This window comes from Larus michahellis, chromosome Z, assembly GCF_964199755.1.
Source record: "Larus michahellis chromosome Z, bLarMic1.1, whole genome shotgun sequence".
Classification (NCBI taxonomy): Eukaryota; Metazoa; Chordata; class Aves; order Charadriiformes; family Laridae; genus Larus; species Larus michahellis.
The window spans coordinates 71,052,681-71,067,571 of record NC_133930.1 but is presented as its reverse complement, the minus strand read 5'-3'; positions in this window follow the sequence as shown (position 1 = coordinate 71,067,571).

The window sequence follows — 14,891 nt, the reverse complement described above, 5'->3', positions numbered from 1 at the left end:
AGAGAACGTACTGTGACAGAAAGCCTTTGATACAACGGAGAAGTGCAAGTTCTGGTACATTACCCCCATTTTATGTACAGGATTAAGTGAGTTTTATGTGCTGTCAATATCACATCATATTTTTATCCTTTAAGTAATACAGTAAATTGTATCAGTGCTTTCTTGACACTCAGTACAATGAAATCCAGTTACTCAACTCTTTCATGAAGCAATTTATTTGTAAGCAAGCTGCAAAAACCTGACGATAAATAATCAAGTCAGATCCAGGCACAGGGAAGATTTCATAAAGGTCTATAAATTTGGGATTAGAGGGTGGAAAGCAGGGGGTTGAAAGCACGGTGTTCTCAGTGGTGCCCTGTGAAATTATAAGAGGCAATGGGTACAAACAGAAATACAGCAAATTCCATTTACGTCTAAGAAAAAGCCTTTTTTACTTTAAGCCTAGTCAAACACTGGAACAGGCTGTCCAGAGAGGTTGTGAACTCTCTGTCCTTGGAAATACTCCATACCCAACTGGACACAGCCCTGAGTCACCTGCTGTAGGTGACCTTGCTTTGATCAGTGGGTGGGATAGATGACCCCACAGAGGCCTGCCAGCCTCTGCAGATCTGTGGTCTGGTGAAGCAGGTGTGGCAGTGAAGAGAGGCAAGACTGACAGTCCTTCTTTTGACTGAGGCTGTTACTGAAGCAGTGGGATGAAATGTGGCAGCCTAAATGGACTTTCCTGGCTTTCCAATTTCCTGGTTTCTTGGAGAGCGCCAAACACTTTCCTCCACTTGCAGAACAGGGGTGAGAGCCATTAGCTTCCCAAATGCCACATCGGATTACTAAACTTCTGTTTCTATGTAAAGTTTTCCTTACATATTGGTGAGGTCTGAAATTCGGTGGTATGCCATCTCATAGATGAGTTGTGAGCAAAAGCCTTTCTGAGCTTAGCTGGACCTTCTATGTTGCTGACTTCTGTTTTCTGAATTTCTTTCCCTGCCGCTACGCCTTGAAAGAGAGGCATGACATGCTTCCAAGTATATGTGGAGGTAGAAAAGGAAAATTTAAAATAGTCTGTGGCTTCTAAGAATGTAGAACTGAAAACACAGGCAGGGCTTTGAATGTGTCCTACTGTTGGCAGGCAGTAGGAAGGGCGGGCTATGGGGGTTTTGGTTTGGTTTGGCTCATGGAGTATCAGCTTCCTAGGCAAGAGAAGTTTCAGATTTGTAGCTTTGTCACCTCTCCAGAATCTAAGTTGGTGATGTCTGAACCAAAAGCAAATCCTGATGTTTATTTAAATGGGATACTTTTTTTTTTCCAAAAGTTTCACAGCTGAAGAGACAAGGAAAATATTAGATCACATTTCTGCACTCTACGGCCTGCAACAGAAAGCAGAAGAGAAATGCAACTTCTCATATCCACACTACAAAAAAGTGTTAGTAGCTGGCATTAAATTAGTTTTCTTTTTGCTTCGTAGTAGCTCTACAGCTTACTTCCTGAAAAAAAAAAAAAAAAAAAGTCTTTACAACAATTGTTCTGATCACATTAGGAATAAGTCAAGTGCAGACTTTTTGGTTAAAAGCAGCCACAATCGCCCCTGAGTAAGAGAAGCAAAAGCTCAGATATGGGCAGCCAACACAAAGTTCTGGCTCAGTTTCAAATTATGCAGTAAAATAGCTGGCATGTCTTTCAATATTTGATTCTTTATATAGCCAGATTAAGAGATTATAAATTTTCAGATAAAGGTAATGATAAAGAACACATTAGGCTACACAAGCTTAAAAAAAAAAAGAGAGAAATTAAAATGTCTATTCTCTTGAACTCCAGAAAATAAATTATATATTACATTATATATTAATATTTATAAATAAAATATACCACCTCACACATGGGTACAGAGACTTAGAACAGAAGGAAGTGCTTCAGTTTAAATACATCCATCTCCTGTGGGGAAAAAGCCTACAGAGATAACATCAATTAATACAGCTTTATTTTTACAAAATCATTATAGTCAGCACCAGTAAGTGTTTAACAAGAAAGTAGAGACACTTATCACGGGCAGACATAGCTGCACAACTTATACCATATTTTAGCATTTGCACTTCTTGCTATCTCAGTGGCTTCTCTGGTTCTGCTAACAAAACTTGAGACTTGTAAATAATAAGCCATATCAGAGCTGACAGGAAAAAAAACCCAACTGTGTAAAAGCACAGCAAGGTCAAGAGGCTGAAGCTTTATGTCCAGTCAGCTAGCAAATATGAAGATAAGACAGGCAAACCATTTGTGTTCCAAATACACTGATTTTTAACATTTAATAGCTTATTTCCAGCTCTTACATTTTAGCACAAGTGACTTCCTGACAAAGAACACAAGGGGTTTTCTCAGAGTTAAGGAATCACTTCCCTAGGGAAAAAAAAAGCCACCCACAAAAACAAACTAAAAACCAACTAGGGTTTAATTTATTTATTGTAAAAGATTGTTAGTTTGATTTATTTATTCATGTTTTGTCTCTGGACGTAGGGAACACATAAGCAATTCTTATGAATGGAGTAGCTAACTCAATGCATTATGAACTACAAAATATGGAGAAACATCCATGTACGGAATAACAGATTGCTGTTTAGGTTTGATACGAGTTGTGCACATTAAAAAAAAAAAATTCCATGAAGTTGTTAAAACCACATCTATTTCTTTTTCTACACCCTAATTATTTATCAGAAACATGGTATATAAACCAACATTTAATAAAACCTTATTTCTCTTCACATCTGATTGAACCTGCCAGCCCACAGGGTGCATCCACTCCTGCACCAGCAAGAACATAAGGAAACACCGCCTGTGCTCCCATGCCCTTCATCCCAGACTCCAGAGCAATGTGGCCACACTTGCTCACCAGTGTCCATGTGGATGACAGGGGGTGATGGTCCCAGGGCTGGACAAAAGCATCCCAGATCTAAGGCCCTGGCAAGCTGCAAACCTCCTGAGACGGTAAGTCTGGTCAGCGAAAGTAGAGGCTCCAGCCACCTTCACTCACCCTGTCCTCATGAGGGGACATGTGCTTCAGGCTCAGATGCCTTTCCTGTCCGAGCTTGTTCCTGCTCACCTGTTCTCAGGGTGTTGGACCAGAGTGCATGAGCAGAAGGAGCCATTCTCCTGCTGCCAGGAGCCACCAGCTCCCAACCTTCCCACCTTGAGAGTCCCAACCTACTAGAAAGTCAAGCGTAGCCTTTAGCTGTCCCACCTTTTACACAGCTGTCACAGGTGAATTATTAAGAGAAGACATTGTTTTGGGGTTAACTAAAAGGGTTTTATTGATGATTAAATGATGATCAAATAATAATTAATCGATGATTGAATGACAATTAAATAGTAATCAAATGGTGATTAAGCAATAATTGAATAGTAATTAAACAATGGTTTGATGATGATTTGACAATGATTTAAATAATGATTTAAACGGTGATTAGGCAGTGGTCAAACATTCTACTACTTACTACACTTCTAATAATTAAGCTCTAGCTGGATATATAAATCTCACTAGCATACAATATACTTTTAGGCCTAATAAAAAATGTCACTTCCCTCGTTACAGATACCAGATGCTGGGTAAGGGCTCCTTCAGCCTCGAAGAGTAACCTTGAGAGGTGTCCTGCTCAAAGGGAGATCACCGCTGTGCAGCCTGCTGCTGTACAGGAGAGCTCAGTGGGCTCGGGGGGCTATAGATATCTCTAGCATAAAGTGGCTCCATAACGAGGAGAAAACAAGTAGGAGCAGAAGCCTGTCTCTATCTCTGAACGACAAAACACTGGTCTGTGAGGTGCAAAGTCCCTCTTTTCTCCACCTGGTTACCGTTAACATTTCGTTCTTCTACTCTATAATAGAGTAAGTCTGTAACTAAAACGGGCTCTGCTCAGTGCAGTCCAGGCTTGATTTCATGGAAAGATATGTACTGTGAATGCTGCAAGAATTTTGTAGTTGTTTATTTCATTGAATAACGCAGGATAGGAGGGGTCTCTGGAGCTCAGAGAAGGGGCAACCTCAAAGTTAGATCCAGCTTTGGTGTTAAAACAATTCCTTGCTTTCTCCCAGCAGGGCTGCTAACCTGCTGTATCACCTCGTTATTCAGACAAAACTTTACAATGTGTAACTCCGTTCAAGATTTTGCGGAGAGTGTGAATTTTCCAACCCATGCTGTTACCAAAGACAGACCTCTGTTTGTTTATAACCATATGCTAACTAAAATGTTGTTTGTTTCCTACTAACCTTCTTACTGTGTGAGAAAATAGCTAATTACTGACTTTCTTACTGTGTCAGAAAATAGTCACTGACCTGTTGTTACAGATAGTGATAATGAGGAAACAGCCAGAAATAGCTAATCACCAAGGATGGGATAACAAGAAGTAGTTAATCACTTCAGTGTTCTTTTATGTGCCAAGTATGTACTCCTATACCAATTAGGACCGAGCTGTGGCTACTTCAAGGAACACCCTTATCATCCTCAAGAAGTTGGCAAACTTACAGTAAACTTTTACTGTCCTGCGATGACTCAATACCTTAAAAGGATAACGTGAGGAAGGGTCTCCTTACCCAAACGACCACCAAGTCTCTCATGTTTGCGCAGAAGTGTTTCGTTGAAACAGCAAAATTTGATACACGTGTGCAAAAAGGCTATTTGGCCATCCTAATGAATATGTGAGCCTAGGTGGAGTTATGTGTTAGGTAGGCGGAATTATGAGCATATTTTGTGTATAAATAATGGGTGCATATCCCCGGTAAGGGGAGCTAGATTTGTGGGTTTTCCCCCTTAGAACGTGACATCGAATAAAGCAATATCTCCTCTCTAAACTGCTTTTGGTTTTCAGAGCTTTTATTTCAGATAACAATCCTACAAGTAAAACAATTAAACATGTGCTTGTGTGCTCTGTGACATAACTGGACAGGGCCAGCAGGTGGTCATGGGTGTAAAATAGAAACTTTCAAGGTATGCAGGGCAGCCAATGGCTCAGGCAATGGCATGACATCCCGGAGGGTCAGGCAGGGAAAGCAATGTGGCAGTGGCACTTAACTCTGCAGAGGCCGATGCCCTTAAATTCCCAGGCCTGAGGAAATGAGCGCCCAACATCAAAACATGGTCCACAGCTAAGTTAACAGGGATCCTGCACCTGTCCATCGCAGCGTGGGGACAGGCACCAGCACCTCCATCACCAAAGCTGTGACAGGCCTGGAAGCAAGCCCTGGGAGAGAAGACGAGAATTTGTCTGCACAGCCCCAATCCAGGGAGCCACCTGCAGGTGTCATTCGGAACAAGGATAGTTATGGGACAGAAAAGCCATAAACCCTGCAGTTTCCCACTACAGACCACTGGCATCATGAAAGTCTAAGCACTGGAGTCCAGCCTGGCTTTCCCTCAGAGATCACCAACAAAGAGCTGTTGCCTTTCATCCCAGGAATTTCCTTACAAAACACTGCATTGGCCCAAGATGCTTCTCCTGGAAATGCCTCTGGCTGTGGTGGACTCCCGGGCTTTGTGTCAGCCTCTTCCCCTTCCACGAGCACCGCTCAGCTGATGACAGAATCAGTTCAGCTTAAGTATACCTGTAAGTTGGACTCACCCTCAAAAATACTTCAATCCCCAGACAGTGCCATTGCAGGCGCTTGGGATTTGTTGGGAGTCAGGCCCCACTAACATCAGTAACTCTTAGGTTGCTCTGTATGCTTAGTTACTTTAACCTAAGTAAAGGGTGTCTACAGAGAGGTTTAACCCACACACGAGTAAAATGTTTCTCTTGAAAATTAAGTCCTCTTGTTTTTTTTCCCAACCTTTTTTTGATGATTACATTCCAAAGCACTCATACGTTACAGCATCAGTGGATAAGGGAAGAGCAATAGACATCATCTACCTGGACTTGTGCAAAGCATTTGACACTGTCCAACACAACATCCTTGTCTCTAAATTGGAGAGACATGGATTTGACTGGTGGACTACTCAGTGCATAAGGAACTGGCTGGACGGTTGCACTCAAACAGTTTTGGTCAATGGCTCAATGTCCAAGTGGAAACCAGTGATGAGTGGCGTTCCTCAGGGGTCAGTACCGGGATCCTAACTATTTAACATCTTTGTTGGTGACATGGGATGTTGGGATTGAGTGCACCCTCACCAAGTTTGCCAATGACACCAAGCTCTGTGGAGTGGTTGACGCACTGGAGGGAAGGGATGCCATCCAGAGAGACCTGGACAGGCTTGAGAGGTGGGTCCATGCAGACTTCATGAATTTCAACAATGCCAAGCACAAGGGCCTGCACATGGGCCGGGCCAATCCCAAGCACAAATACAGGCTGGGCAGAGAATGGATTGAAAACAGCCCTGAGGAGAAGGACTTGGGGGTGTTGGTGAATGAGAAACTCAACATGAGCCAGCAATGTGCACTCAGAGCCCAGAAAGCCAACCACATCCTGGGCTGCATCAGAAGCAGCGTGGCCAGCAGGTCAAGGGAGGTGATTCTGCCCCTCTACTCCGCTCTCATGAGACCCCACCTGGAGTACTGCGTCCAGCTCTGGAGTCCTCAGCACAAGAAGGACATGGACCTGTTGGAACAGGTCCAGCAGAGAGCCACAAAGATGATCCAAGGGCTGGAGCACCTCTGCTGTGAGGACAGGCTGAGAGAGTTGTGGTTGTTCAGCCTGGAGAAGAGAAGGCTCCAGGGAGACCTTATAGCCCCTTCCAGTACCTGAAGGGGGCCTACAAGAAAGCTGGGGAGGGACTTTTTTCAAGGGCATGCAGTGATAGGATGAGGGGTAATGGTTTTAAATGGGAAGAGGGGAGATTTAGATTAGATATCAGGAAGAAATTTTTCACTCTGAGGGCGGTGAACAGATTGCCCAGAGAAGCTGTGGATCCCCCATCCCTGGAAATGTTCAAGGCCAGGCTGGATGGGGCTTTGAAAAACCTGGTCTAGTGGGAGGTGTCCCTGGCCAGGGCAGGGGGCTGGAACTAGATGATCTTTAAGGTCCCTTCCAACCTAAACCATTCTATGATTCTATGCAGCGCTCCATTCTTCACTAAAGATGTACAGTAACTGTCGTCTTTTTTTTTTTTTTTTTTTTAATCAGCATACTACATCTTCCTGGAAGGCTCCTACTCCCAGATGCCTACTTGCAACACTGGAATATAAAGTAATTTATGCTTGCTTCTGAAAGCTTAAGACGTTCAATTTACCAACAAATACTTGAATGCATCATCACAATTATTCATTAACAAGTTTCAAAGATCAAAGGCACATCAAGTAGTTGCTGAGGTTTGACGATTTAATCCTAAATTAGTTTCAAATGGAAAAAAACAGCCTTCAAGTCTTCCTTCCAGTATGTTAGCATTATGTTCAGGTTGAGAAAGCAGACTTCAGGGTGGGATTTTATGATGGCTTGCCATTTGCCTGCGGTGTAGCCAGAGGAAAGCAAATGTGAAATAACAGGGTGCAGTGTTAAAGCACAGCACATGCACAGCAGATACTCCTCCATTGACTTCCATGTGAATGCTTACTCCAGAACCAGGGTTCTGTGGCCTAGGTAAGTTTTCTTTGCAAATGGACTAAACTAAGTACTGCCAGTGTAATTGTCAGTATAGAACAAGACCATCCAGATGGGACTTTAGTGTGGAATAAGCCCCTTTGAGTCATCACCCTGCAAATAACACATTTACAAAATCTCCTGAAAGACAGAATTACAGCAAGAGCTGCATCAGGCAACTAAATTTTAGGAGGTGGGCAATTAAAAAGAGGCTTAGCCTTGGCATATGTTGAAAGCATCACAGAATTAAATCTGGCTGTTCAGGTACTGCTTGCATAGGGAACACGACTGAAGTATCTCATCAATGTTTAGTAAACAGGTTATCGGTGGTTGTGGTCAGTTAAGATACTGCACTAAAAAAGCAAGGTGAATGGGATTTCCCTGATGGAAATGAAGCATTGAGAGTCCAGTAGCATTCAAATTAACATTTCACAGTAAGTCCCATTGGGTAGATTGCTCTTGGCAAAACCACAACTTTTGATTAAGGTCTGTGGTGAATGAGGCAGTCTGTTCACTGAAAGACAAATCAACAATGAAGGTACTATTTGCACACTGAGCAGTAGTAGAGGATTACCCACTCTTGTGGCATCCAAATGTTGTGCCAAGAAACAGGATAAAAAGAAACACCGAACTCTGTCTTCTTCACTGTGTTATCCTCAGCTGCTACGTTCAGTGGGTAGATCTCAATGACAGCTTGGTTGTACGGAAAGATTTGGACTACTTGCAAAGGGGCAAAAAGGACAACTTTTTAAACAGAAATAGCATTGCAGTGCCTGGTGTGAAATGTAATTTAGCTCCGTGCTCTCACTTTTGCCAGAGGTCAGGTTATATCCTTCATGATGCATTATTCTCTGCCCTCAAAGACAGGAAAATATGTCAGAGAAAGATCCAGCCTGACTGTGGCATATCATAAGTGATCTGGTCTGGCCAGGAAGCCTCAGAAGAAACTTAGTGGAAGATTCTTGAATTGTGACTGATGTTGTTATTCAGAATGTTAACTTTCTGCAGGAAAATCGATAAATCAAAAAGCAAATTACTAGTACAAATATTTAGGGAAAAAATAGGCAATATCCAGCTTTTCATTGAAAAGTAGTTAAGAACAGTTAATAAAGATTATTAGGCATAAAGATTATAAAGGCATAAATAGAAGTGAAATGTTATGGACAAACAGCCTACCACTAGGGTGCAGCAGAGGAGTTTCTACTGCTTTCTCTGCGTCTTTAATGCTCTTTGAGCAAAACAAGCCTGTATAGGCGGTATAACATACAGACCTCATTTCAAGAAGGACATTCTCTATTGCCTTCTATAATGTGCCACCTGTTCTTTACAGCTTGATTCAGTGTTTTCTTCTGATACAGGCGTCAAATAGTCAATTTCAAAGTGACAGAAGAATGTTCCCTTTTTCACGCTTCGGAGAAATTATTACAACTTACATCAGAAATTCTTCTGACATGAGTATGGAAATGGGTAATAAGAAGAGAAAGAGAGACTGGAAAATGATAAATTTCAGGTAGAAAACAAGTTTTTCTATCACTCCCCATACCTTAGAGAGATTAGTGAGATTCATTTCCAGATGCTTCCTTGTCCTCCTCGTCCTCCATCTCTATATGAGTAGGAAGAAAAGCATAGCGATCCACAGCTCTTAACTTTTGCACTGAACCTGGCTCTGCTTTTCTCTCAGTTCTTTAAGAAAAGGTTTGGCACAACCTTCTACTACGACTGAATGAGTTGTCCAAGGGTAAAAATGGTATTTTGCAAATAAGGCCTAAATAAGCACTGAAATTAATGTTAGTAGGTGGATTAAACATACACATAGATGAATGACACCTAAGGAAAGTGAAATATTCCCTGCTGCTGTTCTTGTATCTTTCATTAGTAATGTAGTGGCTTTTATTTCCTTTTAGAGCAAGACTTTAACTGCTCCATTTTAACGACCCACAGGGACTCCAGAGGACTTAAGTTAATGCAGAGGTAAGGTACTTTGCTAAGGTAGTAAGGCATGTCCGGATGTATTTTCCCTTCAGAAATTAGCAACTGGGGACACAGGAAGACGAACAGTATCCTTTCCACTTAGCAAAGTCTTGTGCTGTTTGACCACTGCTAGTGTGCAAAGGCAGCGAGAAAGGCAGCACTTTGACTCCTGATTTATAGCCCAGGTGCTGTACTCCTCCGAGAGGCTTACAGTAAGTTTTGCACACTGTTTTGCAGATTAAGTTCCTCACTGCAGAGCTAAAGTGCTGTTTGTGCTGTCTGTAAAGTGAAATGTCACAGTATGCCTTGGCTGCTGAAAGTCAGAACAGCCCCACCAAAAGCTGAGCAGCTACGGCAGCGTGGCTGCAACCAAGCCAAACTCCAAACTTTGAGTTTTTAGCCAGCACAAAAATAGCTCAAGATTTGCTGAATGAATTACTTTGAGCCTTTTCCATCATCTATGGCTAGTATACTATCCCTTGCAGAATCTATCCAGAAGTTTACCCATATTTTTATGACAATAGTATAATTTACTTATGAATGGTTTCCTACTCATTTTACTAACAGTGCCTGTCTTGAATTTCAACACATTTGCTTTTTGGCCCAGTTTCCTCTTTTTCTAACCTGCTTTTATTCTGAAAGCATTCCTTGTGACTTGTTCTCACATTCTTCATTTGGAGGATCATTACATAATGTTTATTTTTCTAAACAATCTTATTACAATTGACTTCAAAATTGTTTTAATTTGACTGCAAATGACCACAACTGTTCTGGCATCACCCTTCTGTTCTATGTAATACCTTCACACTTTATGTCAAACTGCTTTTATGTAATTTCTACCAGTGACAGCTTTAAAACCTCCATCCCATCATTGACTCAGAACTCTGCAGCAGTGATATTTAATGCATCCAATTAATTTAGGTAGGTTACAAATGTTACGTTTTCTCCCTGACGTTGGGAGTAACTGATGCTTGAAACCCACTCTTTATTAAGAGGAAAAGGCACAGGATTTTCCAAGTTTGTATGCTTTTATTCACTTGTGAACACAGCACATCACTTTGGCTAAATCTGCACAATTATGCAGCTTTTGTAATCTGTTCTTAAATACCAGTTAGTCCTAACCCAGAATTTATTTGTATGTACACACGATTATCAAGTCCAGAATTTTGAAGGTGAACTTGTTCCCACATTGCAGCAAACATGTAAATTGACACCAAGCCTCCGCTAAACCCTATCGAACCAGTAGATGACAGAACTTAAAGATTTGGTTTGATACTGAAGCTAAACTATGAAGTTCAGTAAGTATTACTGCAATTATATGAATTGAAGACTTGTTTACAGAAAGGCATTTAAGTAAATCAGTGTTAAGGCCAGGAGCAAATTATAATATATTTCTTAAAATATGCTGACCATGGAATTTCTTTGGGAGGATGCACAATCATTTCATTAAAGATACAGAAGCAGCAGGCCGTAACTTAATTAAATAACCAGAACCCACTTTGGTATTTTTAACCGGTTTTCTGAGAGGCGCTAGGTTCTCTCTTTTCAGACTTGTACTACTGTTGCACAGTGACAATTCTAACAGCTTAAAACAGTTGGGTGTATATGACCGGCGATGAAATCTGAGCATGAACTCCTTTGTGAGCTGCCAAACAAATTTATTTTCCTGTACTCAGGACAAGCTGTAGGCCATAACCTCCAAGGTACCACCTTCCCAACCTCATTCACAGGTGGCTTCCTGGAGTGAAACACTTTTACTGAGTGCTGACTTCATTTGAAAATATTAATTCATGTCATGGTCTGCGAACATAGTATGTTATATGATGTACCCTTAGGTGCTGCTTGTGGGGAAACACCACTCCAGAGCAAACCTCATCAAGTGATTTCATTATACTGCAGGTAGCCAGGAAAAGCAGGACACATGCAAGTTGTGCTACTGAGGGATGCTTCTTTGGGATGACTACTTCAAAGAGCAAACAGCTCTGGGTCCTCTGGGCTGACAGCTCTAGCTTATTGCCTCTCCCTCCTTGCAGTCCTATCCCACTTTGAGACCGATTGCAGCAATCCTGCGATTGCTGCAACCTCAGCAATCAGCTGAGACTGCATGGAGTATTACCACAACACAGAAGTCCACTAACTGCTGAGCGTTAAGGCTTTATTGGCTGTAATGAGCTGAAAGCTGCCTCTTGGGAATCCCAAGTATTTATAACTTTTTGGTAGGATCAGAATGACTGAAATATGTTTATAGAGGCATGACAGTGAAGTCAGCTGGACTTCTAGCACACTGCTTGGTGAATAACCTCAAAGAACACTCTAGAAGGAATCTGAGGTTAGGTCAAGCCTCTTGTAAATGGATTTCCCAAGTAAGACAGAAAGGACAAAGGACTGACACACAGTTCCTCATCTGCTGTAAAATAATTTAGTGAAAAACCCTAAAAAACAGGAAATCACAAGCACTGGGATGCTCATGACTGCAATGAAAAAGGCATTGTTACTCCTACTTCTGTCCATCTTTAGTGCAAGAACTGAAAGTCATTTCCTTTAACCATGATTCAGCACAATGCATGATTGCCCAAGAAAACTATTGGACAGCCTTGCAAACTGATATTAAAACCAAGAACCCATTTCAGTAAACATCGTCCTTACACACAATGGATCTAATGAGATACTCATCTCCTAGCAGCATTGGGAGAGAGACAAACCCACAAACTTTTAAACATCTGCTAAATAGCCACATTATTGTAAACTCAGCCTGGCTGAGAAGAATGACAGCCTCAAATACTCCTGCTGCAAGAACCAGCCTGCGATAACCTTCAGACGGCATTACCATAAACCCTTGAATGAACAGCATATCTTCCAATTCCATCGTAGCTTCTGTGTCCTTACATATAACCAGCAGATGCTGCAGCAGTACTGTCTCTCTGTGGTGAGAAATCTTCTCTCCCACCCCCCAACCTCCAAGGCCTCCCTTCCACACAGAACAGAAAATACAAACCTTGCAGATACTCACTGGGAGAAGTCAGAGGCGACAAATGGATTTCCCATTTCTGTTCCTGACCTGCTGTTTCACTACTCTTTGCTCTTTGCCCAAGAGATTTTAAGTCAATCAGATTTTGCAGCAATTGCTTTGGTATCTAGGTATGAAGGATTTTATTTAAGGTTCAGAACTCAGTGATGCATGTGGGCTTTGAAAGTCTGTTCTGTTAGAAAAAACAGTAACAAAGAAAATCACAATCTTTTTTTTTTAAAGGAAGTGACCCAAAGATTTATTGCAGGACTTTATCTCACCAAGAGGAACATACTGAACTACTTTTATTACTATTAACTAAACATATAAAAGAATAAAAAATTCTATCAATTAATGAAACATCTAAACCTCTAAGGCAAGCAATAAGAGGTTTTAGAAATTCTCTGGCTTCTGATACCACCAGAATCATCTACTCTTTTGTGGTGTCCTGAAGAAAACATGGGCCTTCTGCTTCCACTGCTCTTACCTGAAATGAAAGCCCTCAAAACCAAAAGTAGTTTAGAGAGGAGATATTGCTTTATTTGACGTCACATTCTAGGGGGAAAACCCACAAATCTAGCACCCCTTACTGGGGATATGCACCCATTATTTATACACAAAATATGCGCATAATTCCACCTACCTAATACATAACTCCACCTAGGCTCACATATTCATTAGGATGGCCAAATAGCCTTTTTGCACCCATGTGTATCAAGTTTTTCTGCATCAGCAAAACACTTCTTGGTGGTCGTTTGGGTAAGAAGACCCTTCCTCACGTTATCCTTTTAAGGTATTGAGTCATCACAGGACAGTAAAAGTTTACTGTAAGTTTGCCAACTTCTTGAGGATGATAAGGGTGTTCCTTGAAGTAGCCACAGCTCGGTCCTAATTGCTATAGGAGTACATCCCTGACACATAAAAGAACCTTGAAGTGATTAACTGCTTCTGGTTGTCTCCTCATTATCACTATCTGTATCATTAGCTCAGTGACTAACTATTTTTACACAGTAAGAAAGTCAGTAATTAGCTATTTTCTCACACAGTAAGAAGGTTAGTAAGAAACAACTATTTTAGAAACAAAGCAGAGGCCTGTCTTTGGTAACACTGCCAAACTACAAATATTACTTTGTTCTGACAAACTCAATCTTGTGAACCTCTCTGGCCAAGTGTTTGAAAAATATTGTGAATGAATGTCCAGTTTCATGTCCAAATTAACTATTTGTTAGAGCAGATCATATGTTCTAAAAACTCATTCAGTTCTACAAAGAGAACTTAGTGCATGTGAAATACTCCATGAGATAATTTATGCTGAAGAGAAAACAGGCCAACCTGGAAAAGATTTTGCATGATAACTCAAAAGTACTGTATTTTGTAGACGACAGGACATTTAGAGGTATCAAGTCAGAGAATAGTAGGTTTAACTACAGCGGGGCCCTAGAAGTCTTAATTGTACCAGTAAAATCAGTAGTGGGTATGCCAAAGCCAGGATTTCAGTATTTAGTTTAAAAAAAAACCCCAAAACCAAAAACCCTGCACAACATATCTTGTTTGCTAGACATTGAGATCCTACCACTGATTTTCCCTGGTCTGCAAGTTCCAGCTGGACAGTGTGTAGGCAGGAGCATCTGCCAGTACAGGTTGGTAAGCAGGAATCCAACCCACCAACAACCAGGAGAGACATCTTGGGCATTTTCTAGGTATCACACTACTTCCTGAGCAGAGCAAAACACTTCCATTTTCACAGTTTGCATCAGCTTGCTCCTCTGAGGCCTGCTCCTCTGGAGCAAAGCCAGCAAGTAGACATGTTCGCTCTTGGCCTGAGCTTTCTTCAGAGGAAAACCAAAACATTAGTGGTCGCCTTTTCCTCCAGCTCTGACTCTCAGTGGTTGGCAAGTCTCCTAGCCACTGCTCTCCAAGACCTTCTCCAGACTTGTAAGACACATCTACGCCCTTTCCACACAACTCCCATTTCCTATTTATCTAATTATTTTCTTAGAATTGGATGATTTTAAGTTACTTTACTCACGCCCAAGCCGTAGACTGTTCTACCACGGGCACGCTGGGCACTGAAAAACGCCCCGGGGCACTCGGCTGTGGAGGTGATGTTGATTAGGACACCCTGTACTCTGACGTTGTTCTTCAATATTGGCGTCAGGATATTGATCTTGATCAGTTTATAAGTAACAGGCTGTTTTCACCCACAGCCAGGCCAGTGTGCTCTCTCTTCCCCCACCCCCTGGGCCTGGAGAAGCAACTGGAGGTCCCTCTACTGTCCCCCTGCCATGAGGAAGCAGTGTCCCCAGCAGTCGGGCAGTGTCCCCAGCGAGACCCCTTTGACTCCAGGTCCTGCCCGCAGTGACGG